The sequence below is a fragment of the Salvelinus fontinalis genome, chromosome 10 (assembly GCF_029448725.1).
Source record: "Salvelinus fontinalis isolate EN_2023a chromosome 10, ASM2944872v1, whole genome shotgun sequence".
Classification (NCBI taxonomy): domain Eukaryota; kingdom Metazoa; phylum Chordata; class Actinopteri; order Salmoniformes; family Salmonidae; genus Salvelinus; species Salvelinus fontinalis.
The window spans coordinates 19279205-19296467 of NC_074674.1; the positions used below are offsets into that span (position 1 = coordinate 19279205).

Consider the following 17263-nt stretch of genomic DNA (forward strand, 5'->3'; position numbering starts at 1 on the left):
CTTTTGGTGACTTCAATATTCACATGGAAAAGTCCACAGCCCCACTCCAAAAGGTTTTTGGAGCCATCATCGACTCAGTGGGTTTTGTCCAGCATGTCTTCGGACCTACGCATTGCCACAGTCATACCCTGGATCTAGTTTTGTCCCGTGGAATAAATATTGTGGATCTCAATGTTTTTCCTCATAATCCTGGACTATCGGACCAACATCTTATTACGTTAGCAAATAATCTGCTCAGACCGCAACCAAGGATGATCAAAAGCCGTGCTATAAATTATTGGACAACCCGAAGATTCCTAGATTCCCTTCCAGACTCCCTCCACCTACTCAAGGATGTCGGAGAACAAACATCAGTTAACCACCTAAACAAGGATCTTCTAATGTAACTTTGCGTAATACCCTAGATGCAGTCACACCTCTAAAAACAAAACATTTCTCACAAGAAATGAGCTCTCTAGTAAACAAAAAATATCAGAGCCCTGAAGCAAGCTTCTACAAAATTGGAAGAGAAATGGCGCTCCACCAAACTGGAAGTTTTCCAACCAGCTTGGAAAGACAGTACCGTGCAGTATCAAAGAGCCATCACTGCTGCTCGATCAGCCTACTTTTCAATCCTAATTGAGAATAAAAACAGTCATTTAGTTTTGATACTGTCGCAAATCTAACTAAAAAGCAACCCTCAAAAGAGGATGGCCTTCACTTCAGCAGTGATGAATTTGTGAACTTCTTCAATGAAAATATCATAATCATTAGTAAGCAAATTACAGACTCCTTTTTGAATCTATGTATTTATCCAAAATTCAGTTGTCCTGAGTCTGCACAGAACTGCCAGGACTTAGGATCAATGGAGACAATTTTTTTTTTTTAAATCCTGTATCTCTTTACACATTCACAAAATTAGTCATAGCCTCTAAACCTTCAAGCTGTCTACGGGACCCTATTCCAACTGAACTACTGAAAGCGCTGCTTCCTGTGCTTGGCCCTCCTATGTTGAACATAATAAATGGCTTCCTATCCTCCGGATGTGAACCAAACTCACTAAAAGTGGCAGCAATAAAGCCTCTCCTGAAAAAGCCAAACCTTGACCTGGAACATTTTTACAACTATTGGCTTATATCGAATCTCCCAATCCTCTCAGCATTTTTTTGAAAAAGCTGCCTTCCCGAAGACAAATAATGTATATGAAACGCTACAGTCTGGTTGTAGATCCATCATAGCACTGAGACCGCCCTCGTAAAGGTGGTAAATGACCTTTTAATAATGGCGTTAGACCAAGCATCTGCATCTGTCCTTGTGCTCCTAGACCTTAGCGCCACTTTTGACACCATCGATCACCACATTCTTTTGGAGAGATTGGAAACCCTAATTGGTCTACACGGACAAGTTCTTGCCTGGTTTAGATCTTATCTTTCGTGAACGATATCTGTTCGTCTCTGTGGGATGGTTTGTCCTCTGAGAAATCAATTGTACGTTTCAATGTTCCTCAATAACCACTATTGATTTCACTATATATTCTACCTCTTGGTGATGTCATTCGGAAACACAATGTCAACTTTCACTGCTATGCGGACGACACACAGCTGTACATTTTGATTAAACATGGTGATGCCCCACAATTGCCTACCCTGGAAGCCTGTGTTTCAGACATAAGGAAGTGGATGGCAGCAAATGTTTTACTTTTAAACTCGGACAAAACAGAGATGCTAGTTCTAGGTCCCAAGCAACAAAGAGATCTTCTGTTGGATCTGACAATTCATCTTGATGGTTGTACAGTCTTCTCAAATAAAACTGAAGGACCTCAGCATTACTCTGGACCCTGATCTCTCTTTTGACGAACATACAGTATCAAGAATATTTCAACGGCAGCTTTTTTTCCATCTTCGTAGCATTGCAAAAAATCTGAAACTTTTTGTCCAAAAATGATGCAGAAAAGCTAATCCATTCTTTTGTCTCTTCTAGATCACACTACTGCAATGCTCTACTCTCCGGCTACCCAGATAAAGCACTAAATAAACTTCAGTTATCGCCAAATACGGCTGCTAGAATTTTTTCAAATCATATTACTCCAGTGCTGCACTGGCTTCCTGTTAAGGCTAGGGCTGATTTCAAGGTTTTATTGCTAACCTACAAAGCATTACATGGACTTGCTCCTACCTATCTCTCCGATTTGGTCCTGCCGGCCATACACACCTACACATACGCTCACAAGATGCAGGCCTCCTTATTGTCCCGAGAATTTCTAAGCAAACAGCTGGAGGCGGGTGAGAGACGCAGACTCAGTCTCCACCTTTAAGTCTTTCCTGAAGACTCATCTCTTCAGTAGGTCCTATGATTGAGTGTAGTTTGGCCCAGGGTTGCGAAGGTTAACGGCATGGCACTGGAGTGACAAACTGCCCTTGCTGTCTCTGCCTGGCTCCCCTCTCTCCACTGATATTATCTGCCTCTGACCCTATTATGGGACCTGAGTCACTGGCTTACTAGTGCTCTCCCATGTCGTCCCTAGGAGGGGTGTGACACGTCGTGCCAGGCTTTTTTCACTACTGTCTCAGCCTCCAGTATCTACGCTGCAATAGTCTATGTGTTGGGGGTCTAGGGTCAGTCTTTCCTATCTGGTGAAATTCTCTGGTCTTATCTAGTGTCCTGTGTGAACATAAGTATGCTCCCTCTAATTCTCCCCTCTCTCGCTCGCTCTCTCTCTTGTCAATATCAAGGAGTGGAGGAACTCTGGGGCAATGAGTTAACGTCGGTTGGTGACGTTTGTAATTCAATTTGTTGCTGTGAGGGAGTTAGCGGGGCTGATGCATTGTACACAGGGAGGCATAAACAGACTCTATATCTTCCTGTAGTGACAGAGTGAGGTGGTGTTGAGGAGGCTCGGGGCTGCCTGCTATATCGGGTGTCTTTGTATTGCCTGTTGGTAGAAGTGACATGCTGAATTCATCACCTAGAGAGCGTTACACTGGAAAAATCTATACTGCCCCAATGCCTGAACTGGAAAGCACACAGACCCACGATAACACACACACACACACACAGGCACGCGCAAACGCACTCGCGGCCCAGAGGCACATTAATAGAAAGACCAGCAAGATTCAACAGCGGCAATGAGATTGAGTTTGTGCAGCAGTGAGTTTGTGTATAAGGGTGTATATGTGTGTGTGTGTGTGTGTATCAGCAGTCTGACCACAGTCTATCAATATGTAAATTCAGGAGTGCACAGTTACTTTATCAGTGATTGCAGGTCTGTCAACGCAGCATGCGGTGCTGTGTACCCCGTGGTGTTGATGAGGCCCCTGTCTACACAGAACTATTACTGTGTGTGTGTGCCTGTATATCTATATATATGGTGTGTGTGTGTGTGTACCTGGTCACAGAGTGTAGTTATCAGTCCCTCCTGGCCGTGTTTCTCCTGGACGATCGTCTGTTCCAACTGCACCTCCAGCTGATGCGGCTACAAGGCAATGAAAACAACCAGGTTACAATTACCACAAATGAGCAAAGGAACTAGGCGTTTTAGAGGACATAGTGTAACCGTGTTCAACAGGCAAACAAAAGGAACCATGCACTTTATATATTAAACACAAAAACTACGTTTTAAGGGAGGAGTAGGGCATTGATCGGAAGCAGGAAGAGAGAGAAACTGTACAAGCCTACTTCGCCCATGCTCTACCAAGGTTTTCTAGAACACGGCTTTGACCTACTACAGCAGCTACGTTGGTCTATTGTGATTCAAACCACGTGGAGGCAGGTCGCTCAGGATTCAAACCTTCTCAAACAGATGACACTCAGTAACTGTTTTAGCCCTACGCAGTGGTCCCAGTCTGTGGTCAGTAGCAGTGACCTACCCGTCTCAGAGGACTTGTGTACCTCCTCTTTATCCTCCAGCTCTTCGTGATGGATCCGTTTCCTTCTCTCCATCTCAAAACGCTGGTGCACCTAGAGGGGCAGAGGTGGAGAAAGAGAGAGAGCAGACAGTTGAGTTCAGACAGCTTGCAAATTAGTTTGTCTGTGTGAGAGTGTGCTATATGTTCGTGTGTGTGTGTGTGTGTGTGTGTGTGTGTGTGTGTGTGTGTGTGTGTGTGCGCATACCTGCTGCACCTGTTGTATCTTGGCAGTGAGCTTGGTGAACTTCTCTGCTCTCTCATTGGTCTGGGTCTCCAGGAGGCGGAGCTGCTTCTTCAGGTCCATCAGCGAATCAGAGGCCAGGTGAAAGGGCACACTGAGGTCAAGGATCTGGGCACACAGCTCCTCCTTCTGCTGTTGCACACGTACCACCTCCGCCTGGCTCTCCTACACACACATACACACACACACAGAAATGAGCACAGACACAGCAGAAATAAGGCTGTGCAAAAGAAGTGGAGGGGGTTTGGCCAACTTCATGCCATGTGATTAGTAGCCTTGCCTGAGACCTTGAACCTTGTGTTAACAGCCAGACCCTCGGCTTAAAGGGATGTGTGTAGAGAAGAGTCATGAAGAATCCCAATCACAACCCCTCCCTCCAGATGCCCCACACCTTTTCCCGCACCCATCCTAAAAGGCCAATCCAAACCCCTTAACCGGCAAACCTTACATTTACTTTCGCCCAACCTCCATACAAACCCTCCTCCCATGTGACTCTGCTACAAACCAAGGTTATTATAGTAAACTAAAACTACATTTGGAGAAACTATTGAGTAAACTGAAATAAAAATAAGAAAAACTTTTGAAAAACTGAAACTAGTATCTTCGTCTGCAAAACCAAATAAAATAAAAAGTATCATAAAATATGTTAAGTTTTATCAAATAAAATAAAGAATACTTTAAGCAAAAATCTATTGGGGTTTGTAATGGGGTTTTTGAGCTTCTGATTCTGGCAGGTAAATGCTGCCAGTAGATGGCAATGTTTCAAATATACCTAGCATGTGCGTCACTATTACAAGCGAATACCAAGGAGGACAAGGCGGAGCAAGAGGATTACCTCTGCCCAAAATCTGTCCCCGCGAGATAAGCAGACCTTTTTGGTTGGAGGTCTATGAGAAAGTGTCAAATTACGTGAGGCTTAGTTGACCAAACAGAGTAATGTTTAAGTTGTTACAAATGTACCGACAAGTTGGCTAAAATGGTCCCACCTGATCTAATCTCCTCCCGCCTGCCTTTCATCTTGAGGACATGTATTTCATTGATAGAGAGGTTCATTGAACATCTTGCCAACATAATAGATAATATGTGCATTCACTAGCTAACAGCAGGGAAGAAGCGGGAAATAGGCAGACCAGAGTGAGATGTTTTATTCTGGGGCAATAAGCTGACAACGGTTGCGTTCCCCTGCTCAGACGTTGCATGCATCAATCAATGGTTGCGTGCCATCGACAGTGTCATCGACTGACAGATTGTAATAACATATGTGATTAGCTGATACTTAAAATACCTGTCCAGGCGTTGAAGATCTGTCAGGCGTCAGCAACGTCTAAACTTTGGAATGCGCCTAACATGCTGACCAGACCGGACACGTCGTGTGCGCGAGCGTTGCAAAATAAATTTAGAAATCCATGTTATTCAATTATTGCGCGCGCCAACGAGCGTCTTCGATGCCAAGGGCTAAAATAGAAGTCATTCCTATTTCTGACGCAGATCGAGCTGAAAGTCCTGCCTCTCCCATCTCCTCATTGGTTTATAGAAGCAGGTACCCACGTGCCATCTCCTCATTGGTTATACGCACGTGGGTGATTGAAAGACAAACTGTTTTGCCGGTAGTCGTGGTAATACTATGAAACTTTAGATGCCAATCACCATAGAAGTTCAAAGATGAAAAAGCCTGGAAGGAGGAGAGATGACTAGAAACGATTCGGTTGGCCGTTTTATGTGTGGATTACTTGTCGGAGTAGAGGAGCTTGTGCATTTCAGGTAAAATAACAACTCAATGTTTATATCCCAGGACAAATTAGCTAGCAACAGCAAGCTAGCTAAAAAGGACAAATTAGCTAGCAAGTGCAAGCTAACTAGCTAAATTGCATACATGTTTAATGCTTTTCGACCTGTCCCCAAATTAATGTCATTGGTTCAGAGTTTGTTTTGCTATTATAACCTGCGTGTCGTGATCGCGTTTGGTGTAGGGGGACAAAATAAATGTATGCACGATAGCGCACGATGGCGCACGTGCGCAGCCGGTTTGGGTTCCATGTAAGATTGATTTATAATTGAAACATAACCAAACCCATGACCATCACCTTATTACTGCCCCCCAGTGGCATGAAGTGACAAGAAAACACAAACTATACGCCAACACATAAATGGCTTCTAACCTACCGCGCATAGGCTTCTTTCTGTCCCTAACACTAAAACTGGAAGTAAATAATATAAAAACAAAAAATGTTTTTATCAATAATAAGCTAAGGATCCTGGGACTAAACACCTCCCTCTGCAACTGGATCCTGGACTTCCTGACGGGCCGCCCCCAAGTGGTAACGGTAGGTAACAACACATCAGCCACACTGATCTTCAACACAGGGGCCCCTCAGGGGTGCGTGCTCAGTCCCCTCCTGTACTCCCTGTTCACTCATGACTGCATGGCCAGGCACGACTCCAACACCATCATTAAGTTTGCTGATGACACAACAGTGGTAGGCCTGATCACCGACAACAACGAGACAGCTTATAGGGAGGAGGTCAGAGACCTGACCATGTGGTGCAAGGACAACAACCTCTCCCTCAACGTGATCAAGACAAAGGAGAAGATTATGGACTACAGGAAAAAGAAGACTGAGCACACCCCCATTCTCATCGACGGGGCTGCAGTGAAGCAGGTTGCGAGCTTCAAGTTCCTTGGTGTCCACATCACCAACGGACTGTCATGGTCCAAACATACCAAGACAGTCGTGAAGAGGGCACGACAACACCTATTCCCCCTCAGGAGACTTAAAAGATTGGCATGGGTCCTCAGATCCTCAAAAGGTTCTACAGCTGCACCATTGAGAGCATCCTGACTGGTAGCATCACTGCCTGGTATGACAACTGCTTGGCCTCCGACCACAAGGCACTACAGAGGGTAGTGTGTACGGCGCAGTACATCACTGGGGCCAAGCTTCCTGCCATCCAGGACCTCTATACCAGGCGGTGTCAGAGGAAGGCCCTAAAAATTGTGAAAGACTCCAGCCACCCTAGTCATAGACTGTTCTTTTTGCTACTGCACAGCAAGCGGTACCGGAGCGCCAAGTCTCAGTCCAAGAGGCTTCTAAACAGCTTCTACCCCCAAGCCATAAGACTCCTGAAAATCTAGTCAAATGGCTACCCAGACTATTTGCATTGCCCCCCCTCTTTTACCCTGCTACTACTCTCTGTTGTCATCTATGCATAAGTCACTTTAATAACTCTACCTACATGTACATATTACCTCAAATACCTCAACTAACCGGTGCCCCCGCACATTGACTCTGTACCGGTACCCCCCTGTATATAGTCTCACTATTGTTATTTTACTGCTGCTCTTTAATTACTTGTAGCTTTTATCTCTTATTCTTATCCACATTTTTTTTTTAATTGCATTGTTGGTTAGGGGCTCGTAAGTAAGCAATTCACTGTAAGGTCTACACCCGTTGCATTCGATGCATGTGACTAATACAATTTGATTTGAAATCAAATCTGAAACAAAACTGAATTTCAAATAAAAACATATATAAATGAAAACAAATATAAAATCACATAACCATAATAACCTTGCTACAAACCCTCCCCCATGTGACTCTTGCGTTGCCTTTTCTGTGTCAAAACTGGCATTCTGGCATTTATTCTGTACTCTCACCGATCCATCAGGAAGTATAACCCAGATCAGCAGCTAACATCCAGTGCAGTCAAATCTTCAGTTCAGTGTGTGAGTTTGACCTGTTGTTCAATCAAAATGAAAGGCAGTTACCTATAGTAGTTCCCCAGCTTGTCCCCGTCCGGGACTCTCTGCTCTGGACTTTCTGTTTCTCTTCCTCCAACTGTTTCTCCAGCGCCCCCCTGGTGACCTTACACTGATCCAGACGAGCCTGAGAGAGGGAGGGAGAGGAAGAGAGAGTGAGAGAGGATGAGATAACCTCACAGTGTATAATCTGTCGTGGACAGACTATGGAAATGACGTGAGATTTTAGTTCTGGGTTAACCCGAGATTACATACTGCATTATGTGACACAATTGTAACTGTGCTGTGGCCCTTGAGTTATACAGAGATAGATACATGTGTGGTAATACTACCTGTAGTTCCTTGTTCTCCCTGGTGAGTCGTAGTCTCTCTCCGTGTCCAGCGCCTGACTGACAGCTTCACCACGGAAACGCTCGTCACTTAGCTACCGACGACACCGCCGTCACTTACGGGACGCACATATTTACTCGCAACCAGAACTTTACCCACCGTCCTCAAACTTGACACGTTACAGTCGTCGTTTACACTATACTGTCCCCCTAAACTTTACACAATGTACTATCCCTATAACTTTACACTTTCCCACCTTGGTCTCCGGGATGTCAGTGGTCTGTCTCAGCTCGTTCCTCTCCCTCTCAGACTTCTCCAGCCGTCGTCTCAGAGCCATGATCTCATCCTGGGGAATCAAAGTATTTTACCACATCTCCAAATCTCCACTGTTAAAGCAAAGCTCTTGTAACTCTGTCTTTGGGTCGAGTCAAAAGGCTTTGGACTCTGGATCAAGTAGTTCCTTTGGTTCTAAATCATGAATCAACTAATACTTATTTAGCCCTGAATCACTGAGTAGTCTCTGAATGAACTAATACCTCTTTAGCTCTGAATCACTGGGTAGTCTGTGAATCGATTCCTACCTCCTTGGCTCTGAGTCTCTGGTCGTAAATGTTAACATCCAGTAGGGGGCATACTCTACACAGCAGTTTCCACCAGCTCCATTTGGCTACTCATCTCAGAGTACGGATGTTACTCTGGAAACACCACACAGCCACCTGCTACACCTGTATGGGGACAGACAGAGATACATGTGTGTTACACCGGCATCCTACCTACTGTACCTAACCACAATTATAGGAAGACACAATATCGGGTGATACCGTCATGCCAGAGTCACTGAATGTGTGTTACACCAGCACCTACCTAACACATTACAACATGTTTCACCTGGGTTAGCAGTCATGGGTTAAAGGTCATGGGTCAGACGCCTTCATTTTGCGGTATTGTTGTCTAGCCAGGTGTCCCATATAGGCAGCCTGTAGCTGAACCAGCCAATCACTGACCAGCTTGTCTCTCTGCTGCTCTAAGTACTTTAACACACCTCGTTTCATAAACACCTGGGGAGGGGAGAGGAGAGAGAGAAAGAATGAGGAGAGACAAAGAGAGAGGGTAGTGAGAGGGGGGAAAAGAGGGGAGAGACAAAGAGAGGGAGGGACAAAGAGCGGGAGGGAGGGAGGGACAAAGAGCGGGAGGGAGGGAGGGACAAAGAGCGGGAGGGAGGGAGGGAGGGACAAAGAGCGGGAGGGAGGGAGGGAGGGACAAAGAGCGGGAGGGAGGGAGGGAGGGACAAAGAGCGGGAGGGAGGGAGGGAGGGACAAAGAGCGGGAGGGAGGGAGGGAGGGACAAAGAGCGGGAGGGAGGGAGGGAGGGACAAAGAGCGGGAGGGAGGGAGGGAGGGACAAAGAGCGGGAGGGAGGGAGGGAGGGACAAAGAGCGGGAGGGAGGGAGGGAGGGACAAAGAGCGGGAGGGAGGGAGGGAGGGACAAAGAGCGGGAGGGAGGGAGGGAGGGACAAAGAGCGGGAGGGAGGGAGGGAGGGACAAAGAGCGGGAGGGAGGGAGGGAGGGACAAAGAGCGGGAGGGAGGGAGGGACAAAGAGCGGGAGGGAGGGAGGAACAAAGAGCGGGAGGGAGGGAGGGAGGAACAAAGAGCGGGAGGGAGGGAGGGAGGGAGGGACAAAGAGCGGGAGGGAGGGAGGGAGGGAGGGACAAAGAGCGGGAGGGAGGGAGGGAGGGAGGGACAAAGAGCGGGAGGGAGGGAGGGAGGGACAAAGAGCGGGAGGGAGGGAGGGAGGGACAAAGAGCGGGAGGGAGGGAGGGAGGGAGGGACAAAGAGCGGGAGGGAGGGAGGGAGGGACAAAGAGCGGGAGGGAGGGAGGGAGGGACAAAGAGCGGGAGGGAGGGAGGGAGGGACAAAGAGCGGGAGGGAGGGAGGGACAAAGAGCGGGAGGGAGGGAGGGAGGGACAAAGAGCGGGAGGGAGGGAGGGAGGGACAAAGAGCGGGAGGGAAGGAGAGACAAAGAGCGGGAGGGAGGGAGAGACAAAGAGAGCGGGAGGGAGAGACAAAGAGAGCGGGAGGGAGAGACAAAGAGAGCGGGAGGGAGAGACAAAGAGAGCGGGAGGGAGAGACACAGAGTTCGGGAGGGAGAGACAAAGAGAGCGGGAGGGAGAGACACAGAGTTCGGGAGGGAGAGACAAAGAGAGCGGAGGGAGAGACAAAGAGAGCGGGAGGGAGAGACAGAGAGAGCGGGAGGGAGTGACAAAGAGAGCGGGAGGGAGTGACAAAGAGAGCGGGAGGGAGTGACAAAGAGAGCGGGAGGGAGTGACAAAGAGAGCGGGAGGGAGTGACAAAGAGAGCGGGAGGGAGTGACAAAGAGAGCGGGAGGGAGTGACAAAGAGAGCGGGAGGGAGAGACAGAGGGAGAGACAAAGAGAACGGGAGGGAGAGACAAAGAGAACGGGAGGGAGAGACAGAGAGAGCGGGAGGGAGAGACAGAGAGAGCGGGAGGGAGAGACAAAGAGCGGGAGGGAGAGAAAGAGAGCGGGAGGGAGAGAAAGAGAGCGGGAGGGAGAGAAAGAGAGCGGGAGGGAGAGCGAGACAAAGAGAGCGGGAGGGAGAGCGAGACAAAGAGAGCGGGAGGGAGAGCGAGACAAAGAGAGCGGGAGGGAGAGCGAGACAAAGAGAGCGGGAGGGAGAGACAAAGAGAGCGGGAGGGAGAGACAAAGAGAGCGGGAGGGAGAGACAGAGAGAGCGGGAGGGAGAGACAGAGAGAGCGGGAGGGAGAGACAGAGAGAGCGGGAGGGAGAGACAGAGAGAGCGGGAGGGAGAGACAGAGAGAGCGGGAGGGAGAGACAGAGAGAGCGGGAGGGAGAGACAGAGAGAGCGGGAGGGAGAGACAGAGAGAGCGGGAGGGAGAGACAGAGAGAGCGGGAGGGAGAGACAGAGAGAGCGGGAGGGAGAGACAGAGAGAGCGGGAGGGAGAGACAGAGAGAGCGGGAGGGAGAGACAGAGAGAGCGGGAGGGAGAGACAGAGAGAGCGGGAGGGAGAGACAGAGAGAGCGGGAGGGAGAGACAGAGAGAGCGGGAGGGAGAGACAGAGAGAGCGGGAGGGAGAGACAGAGAGAGCGGGAGGGAGAGACAGAGAGAGCGGGAGGGAGAGACAGAGAGAGCGGGAGGGAGAGACAGAGAGAGCGGGAGGGAGAGACAGAGAGAGCGGGAGGGAGAGACAGAGAGAGCGGGAGGGAGAGACAAAGAGAGCGGGAGGGAGAGACAAAGAGAGCGGGAGGGAGAGACAAAGAGAGCGGGAGGGAGAGACAAAGAGAGCGGGAGGGAGAGACAAAGAGAGCGGGAGGGAGAGACAAAGAGAGCGGGAGGGAGAGACAAAGAGAGCGGGAGGGAGAGACAAAGAGAGCGGGAGGGAGAGACAAAGATAGCGTGAGGGAGAGAAAGAGAGCGGGAGAAAGGGAGAAAGTGAGGGAGAGAGACAGAGAGGGAGGGAGAGACAGCGAGAGGGAGAGACAGGGCGAGACAAGGAGAGAGAGACAGAGAGGGAGAGAGAGAAAGCGAGGGAGTGAAAGAGAGAGAGAGTGGACAAATTAAGTAGTGTAACTAGCTAATCTTCAGAAACACACTGTGTCAGAGACTGACTCTAAGGAGCTCAGTACTGTCAGAACTAGGCTAACACTAACCTGTGCACACGGGCTAATACTAGGCTAACACTAACCTGTGCACACGGGCTAATACTAGGCTAACACTAACCTGTGCACACGGGCTAATACTAGGCTAACACTAACCTGTGCACATGGGCTAATACTAGGCTAACACTAACCTGTGCACACGGGCTAATACTAGGCTAACACTAACCTGTGCGGTAGAGCTGCAGGGCGGGGAGGATGTGTGCAGAGTGCAGCTGGACCCTGAGTGCAGGGACGGCAAAACATCCGCTACCGCTGTCTGTCTTAGCAAACACACACTGGCCTGGCTCGACCAATCAGATTCAATAGAGCATCCTGGATGGAGGGGGAAGGAGAGAGGTGGAGAAAAACATCCTCATATAGACACAGTAGAAGTGTCGGATTTTGTATGTGTGTGTTTTACAGTGCTATAGTACGTACGGCCTGTAGTTTGACTGATACACAGTGGGAGTGTATACTGGGGTACTTACGGCCTGTAGTTTGACTGATACACAGTGGGAGTGTATACTGGGGTACTTACGGCCTGCAGTTTGACTGATATACAGTGGGAGTGTATACTGGGGTACTTACGACCTGTAGTTTGACTGATATACAGTGGGAGTGTATACTGGGGTACTTACGGCCTGTAGTTTGACTGATACACAGTGGGAGTGTATACTGGGGTACTTACGGCCTGTAGTTTGACTGATATACAGTGGGAGTGTATACTGGGGTACTTACGGCCTGCAGTTTGACTGATACACAGTGGGAGTGTATACTGGGGTACTTACGGCCTGTAGTTTGACTGATACACAGTGGGAGTGTATACTGGGGTACTTACGGCCTACAGTTTGACTGATACACAGTGGGAGTGTATACTGGGGTACTTACGGCCTGCAGTTTGACTGATACACAGTGGGAGTGTATACTGGGGTACTTACGGCCTGCAGTTTGACTGATACACAGTGGGAGTGTATACTGGGGTACTTACGGCCTGTAGTTTGACTGATATACGGTGGGAGTGTATACTGGGGTACTTACGGCCTGTAGTTTGACTGATACACAGTGGGAGTGTATACTGGGGTACTTACGGCCTACAGTTTGACTGATACACAGTGGGAGTGTATACTGGGGTACTTACGGCCTGTAGTTTGACTGATACACAGTGGGAGTGTATACTGGGGTACTTACGGCCTGTAGTTTGACTGATACACAGTGGGAGTGTATACTGGGGTACTTACGGCCTGTAGTTTGACTGATAAACAGTGGGAGTGTATACTGGGGTACTTACGGCCTGTAGTTTGACTGATACACAGTGGGAGTGTATACTGGGGTACTTACGGCCTGCAGTTTGACTGATACACAGTGGGAGTGTATACTGGGGTACTTACGGCCTGTAGTTTGACTGATACACAGTGGGAGTGTATACTGGGGTACTTACGGCCTGCAGTTTGACTGATACACAGTGGGAGTGTATACTGGGGTACTTACGGCCTGTAGTTTGACTGATACACAGTGGGAGTGTATACTGGGGTACTTACGGCATGTAGTTTGACTGATACACAGTGGGAGTGTATACTGGGGTACTTACGGCCTGTAGTTTGACTGATACACAGTGGGAGTGTATACTGGGGTACTTACGGCATGTAGTTTGACTGATACACAGTGGGAGTGTATACTGGGGTACTTACGGCCTGTAGTTTGACTGATACACAGTGGGAGTGTATACTGGGGTACTTACGGCTTGTAGTTTGACTGATATACAGTGGGAGTGTATACTGGGGTACTTACGGCCTACAGTTTGACTGATACACAGTGGGAGTGTATACTGGGGTACTTACGGCCTACAGTTTGACTGATATACGGTGGGAGTGTATACTGGGGTACTTACGGCCTGTAGTTTGACTGATATACGGTGGGAGTGTATACTGGGGTACTTACGGCCTGTAGTTTGACTGATACACAGTGGGAGTGTATACTGGGGTACTTACGGCATGTAGTTTGACTGATACACAGTGGGAGTGTATACTGGGGTACTTACGGCATGTAGTTTGACTGATACACAGTGGGAGTGTATACTGGGGTACTTACGGCATGTAGTTTGACTGATACACAGTGGGAGTGTATACTGGGGTACTTACGGCCTGTAGTTTGACTGATACACAGTGGGAGTGTATACTGGGGTACTTACGGCATGTAGTTTGACTGATACACAGTGGGAGTGTATACTGGGGTACTTACGGCCTGTAGTTTGACTGATACACAGTGGGAGTGTATACTGGGGTACTTACGGCCTGCAGTTTGACTGATACACAGTGGGAGTGTATACTGGGGTACTTACGGCCTGTAGTTTGACTGATACACAGTGGGAGTGTATACTGGGGTACTTACGGCCTGCAGTTTGACTGATACACAGTGGGAGTGCCTGCGTATGGCGGCCATTCCTCCACTCAAGGTCTTTCTGACAGTGCCCCTCTGTAGCGAGCGCTGGCTGCCCCCTTCCACCCCTCGACACGGGGGGGGGGCACAGAGGCACGGGGGCCGAACAGCGTCTTCACTACCCCACTGGAAAGAGAGAGAGAAAGGGAAGGAAAGGTTGAAACAAATATTTATTACAAAAATTGTACGGCACACATCAATATTACACGTTTAGTAGATCTGAAAGTGTTGGATTGACACAATATGGTAATAAGCCAAGGAGAGGTATATCTGAGATTGGGCAACACTTACACAGAGGAGTACTGCAGCAGTGAGATGGCGTTGAGAGCAGATGGGTTGCTCTGAACCAGGCTGAACCACCCAGTCAGGTCATATCTGACCGGGTCAGAACCCATCAGGTGGCTCACCTCACACTGCAGGGGCTGCTCACACTGACGCACTGAGGAGACAAACCAGAGATTAGAATTGAACGTCTACACTACCACACAACAGAATGACATGTCCACTGCTTGCACAATATCTTCTGTATCAGTGAAACGGACAAAACACTGACATGCACACTCTCGGCCAAACTCTTCCTGTTGCACAAAGTCACACACTAGCAAACAAACAAACTCCCCCCTTTTTTAACCCCCTTTTTTAACCCCCTTTTTCGATCTTGTCTCATCGCTGCAACAGGGTCGGGTCTGTAGTGACGCCTCAAGCACTGCGATGCAGTGCCTTGGACCGCTGCGCCACTCGGGAGGCCCTCCCTCCTTTTCTCTCTGGTTCTCTCTCTCCCCTCACCTCTCTCCCCCCGTCTCACCAGTGGAGCTGTAGTACTGGCAGACTCTCTCCAGGACAGTGTTTTCTGTCGATGCCGGAGTCACCATCTCCTTATCCAGAACCCACAGCAGTCCTCTGGGGTCTCCATCTGCCCTTCCGCCCCTCGCCCCTAACACACACACACACACACACACACACACACACACACACACACACACACACACACACCATGTTCATTTGGTGAGGCCAATCCGTGCCCAGGAAAACACTGCAGCACACTTGGTGGCAGTGCTCCCAGAGGAGGCTGGGAGCTGTAGTCTATTTAGACGGTTGGTTATTGTGTATGTGTTAGGTACAGGAAGCAGGGAGGGTTTTGTGTTTATTACCGGTAGAGCAGGCTGGTCTCTGGAGGACACCACCACAGCAGGACTGGTCTCTGGAGGACACCACCACAGCAGGACTGGTCTCTGGAGGACACCACCACAGCAGGACTGGTCTCTGGAGGACACCACCACAGCAGGACTGGTCTCTGGAGGACACCACCACAGCAGGACACCACCACAGCAGGACACCACCACAGCAGGACACCACCACAGCAGGACACCACCACAGCAGGACACCACCACAGCAGGCTGGTCTCTGGAGGACACCACCACAGCAGGACTGGTCTCTGAAGGACACCACCACAGCAGGACTGGTCTCTGGAGGACACCACCACAGCAGGACTGGTCTCTGGAGGACACCACCACAGCAGGACACCACCACAGCAGGACTGGTCTCTGGAGGACACCACCACAGCAGGACACCACCACAGCAGGACACCACCTCTGGAGGACACCACCACAGCAGGACTGGTCTCTGGAGGACACCACCACAGCAGGACTGGTCTCTGGAGGACACCACCACAGCAGGACTGGTCTCTGGAAGACACCACCACAGCAGGACTGGTCTCTGGAAGACACCACCACAGCAGGACTGGTCTCTGGAGGACACCACCACAGCAGGACACCACCACAGCAGGACTGGTCTCTGGAGGACACCACCACAGCAGGACACCACCACAGCAGGACACCACCACAGCAGGACTGGTCTCTGGAGGACACCACCTCAGCAGGACTGGTCTCTGGAGGACACCACCTCAGCAGGACTGGTCTCTGGAGGACACCACCTCAGCAGGACTGGTCTCTGGAGGACACCACCTCAGCAGGACTGGTCTCTGGAGGACACCACCACAGCAGGACTGGTCTCTGGAGGACACCACCACAGCAGGACTGGTCTCTGGAGGACACCACCACAGCAGGACTGGTCTCTGGAGGACACCACCACAGCAGGACTGGTCTCTGGAGGACACCACCACAGCAGGACTGGTCTCTGGAGGACACCACCACAGCAGGACTGGTCTCTGGAGGACACCACCACAGCAGGACTGGTCTCTGGAGGACACCACCTCAGCAGGACTGGTCTCTGGAGGACACCACCTCAGCAGGACTGGTCTCTGGAGGACACCACCACAGCAGGACTGGTCTCTGGAGGACACCACCACAGCAGGACTGGTCTCTGGAGGACACCACCACAGCAGGACTGGTCTCTGGAGGACACCACCACAGCAGGACTGGTCTCTGGAGGACACCACCTCAGCAGGACTGGTCTCTGGAGGACACCACCTCAGCAGGACTGGTCTCTGGAGGACACCACCACAGCAGGACTGGTCTCTGGAGGACACCACCACAGCAGGACTGGTCTCTGGAGGACACCACCACAGCAGGACTGGTCTCTGGAGGACACCACCACAGCAGGACTGGTCTCTGGAGGACACCACCACAGCAGGCTGATCTCTGGAGGACACCACCACAGCAGGACTGGTCTCTGGAGGACACCACCACAGCAGGACTGGTCTCTGGAGGACACCACCACAGCAGGACTGGTCTCTGGAAGACACCACCACAGCAGGACTGGTCTCTGGAGGACACCACCTCAGCAGGACACCACCACAGCAGGACTGGTCTCTGGAGCTTCAAAGTCTACTGGAACTCTCTCCTGGAACAACAGTACACACTACGTTACATGTTTGTGTGAGTGTGTAAAGGTGCGCGTGTGTATATCTGTCCAGCGTGTGTGTGTGAAAGTGTGTGAGTAGCAGTTCTCCAGCAGTCTCTCGTGTAGGTAGTTGTGACA

At 50.0% G+C, this 17263-nt stretch overlaps 1 pseudogene; it reads right to left on the minus strand.

Annotated features, from left to right (window-relative positions):
• Window positions 1-17263, minus strand: part of LOC129863248 (unconventional myosin-XVIIIb-like) — a 29172-nt pseudogene that overhangs the window by 6717 nt on the left and 5192 nt on the right.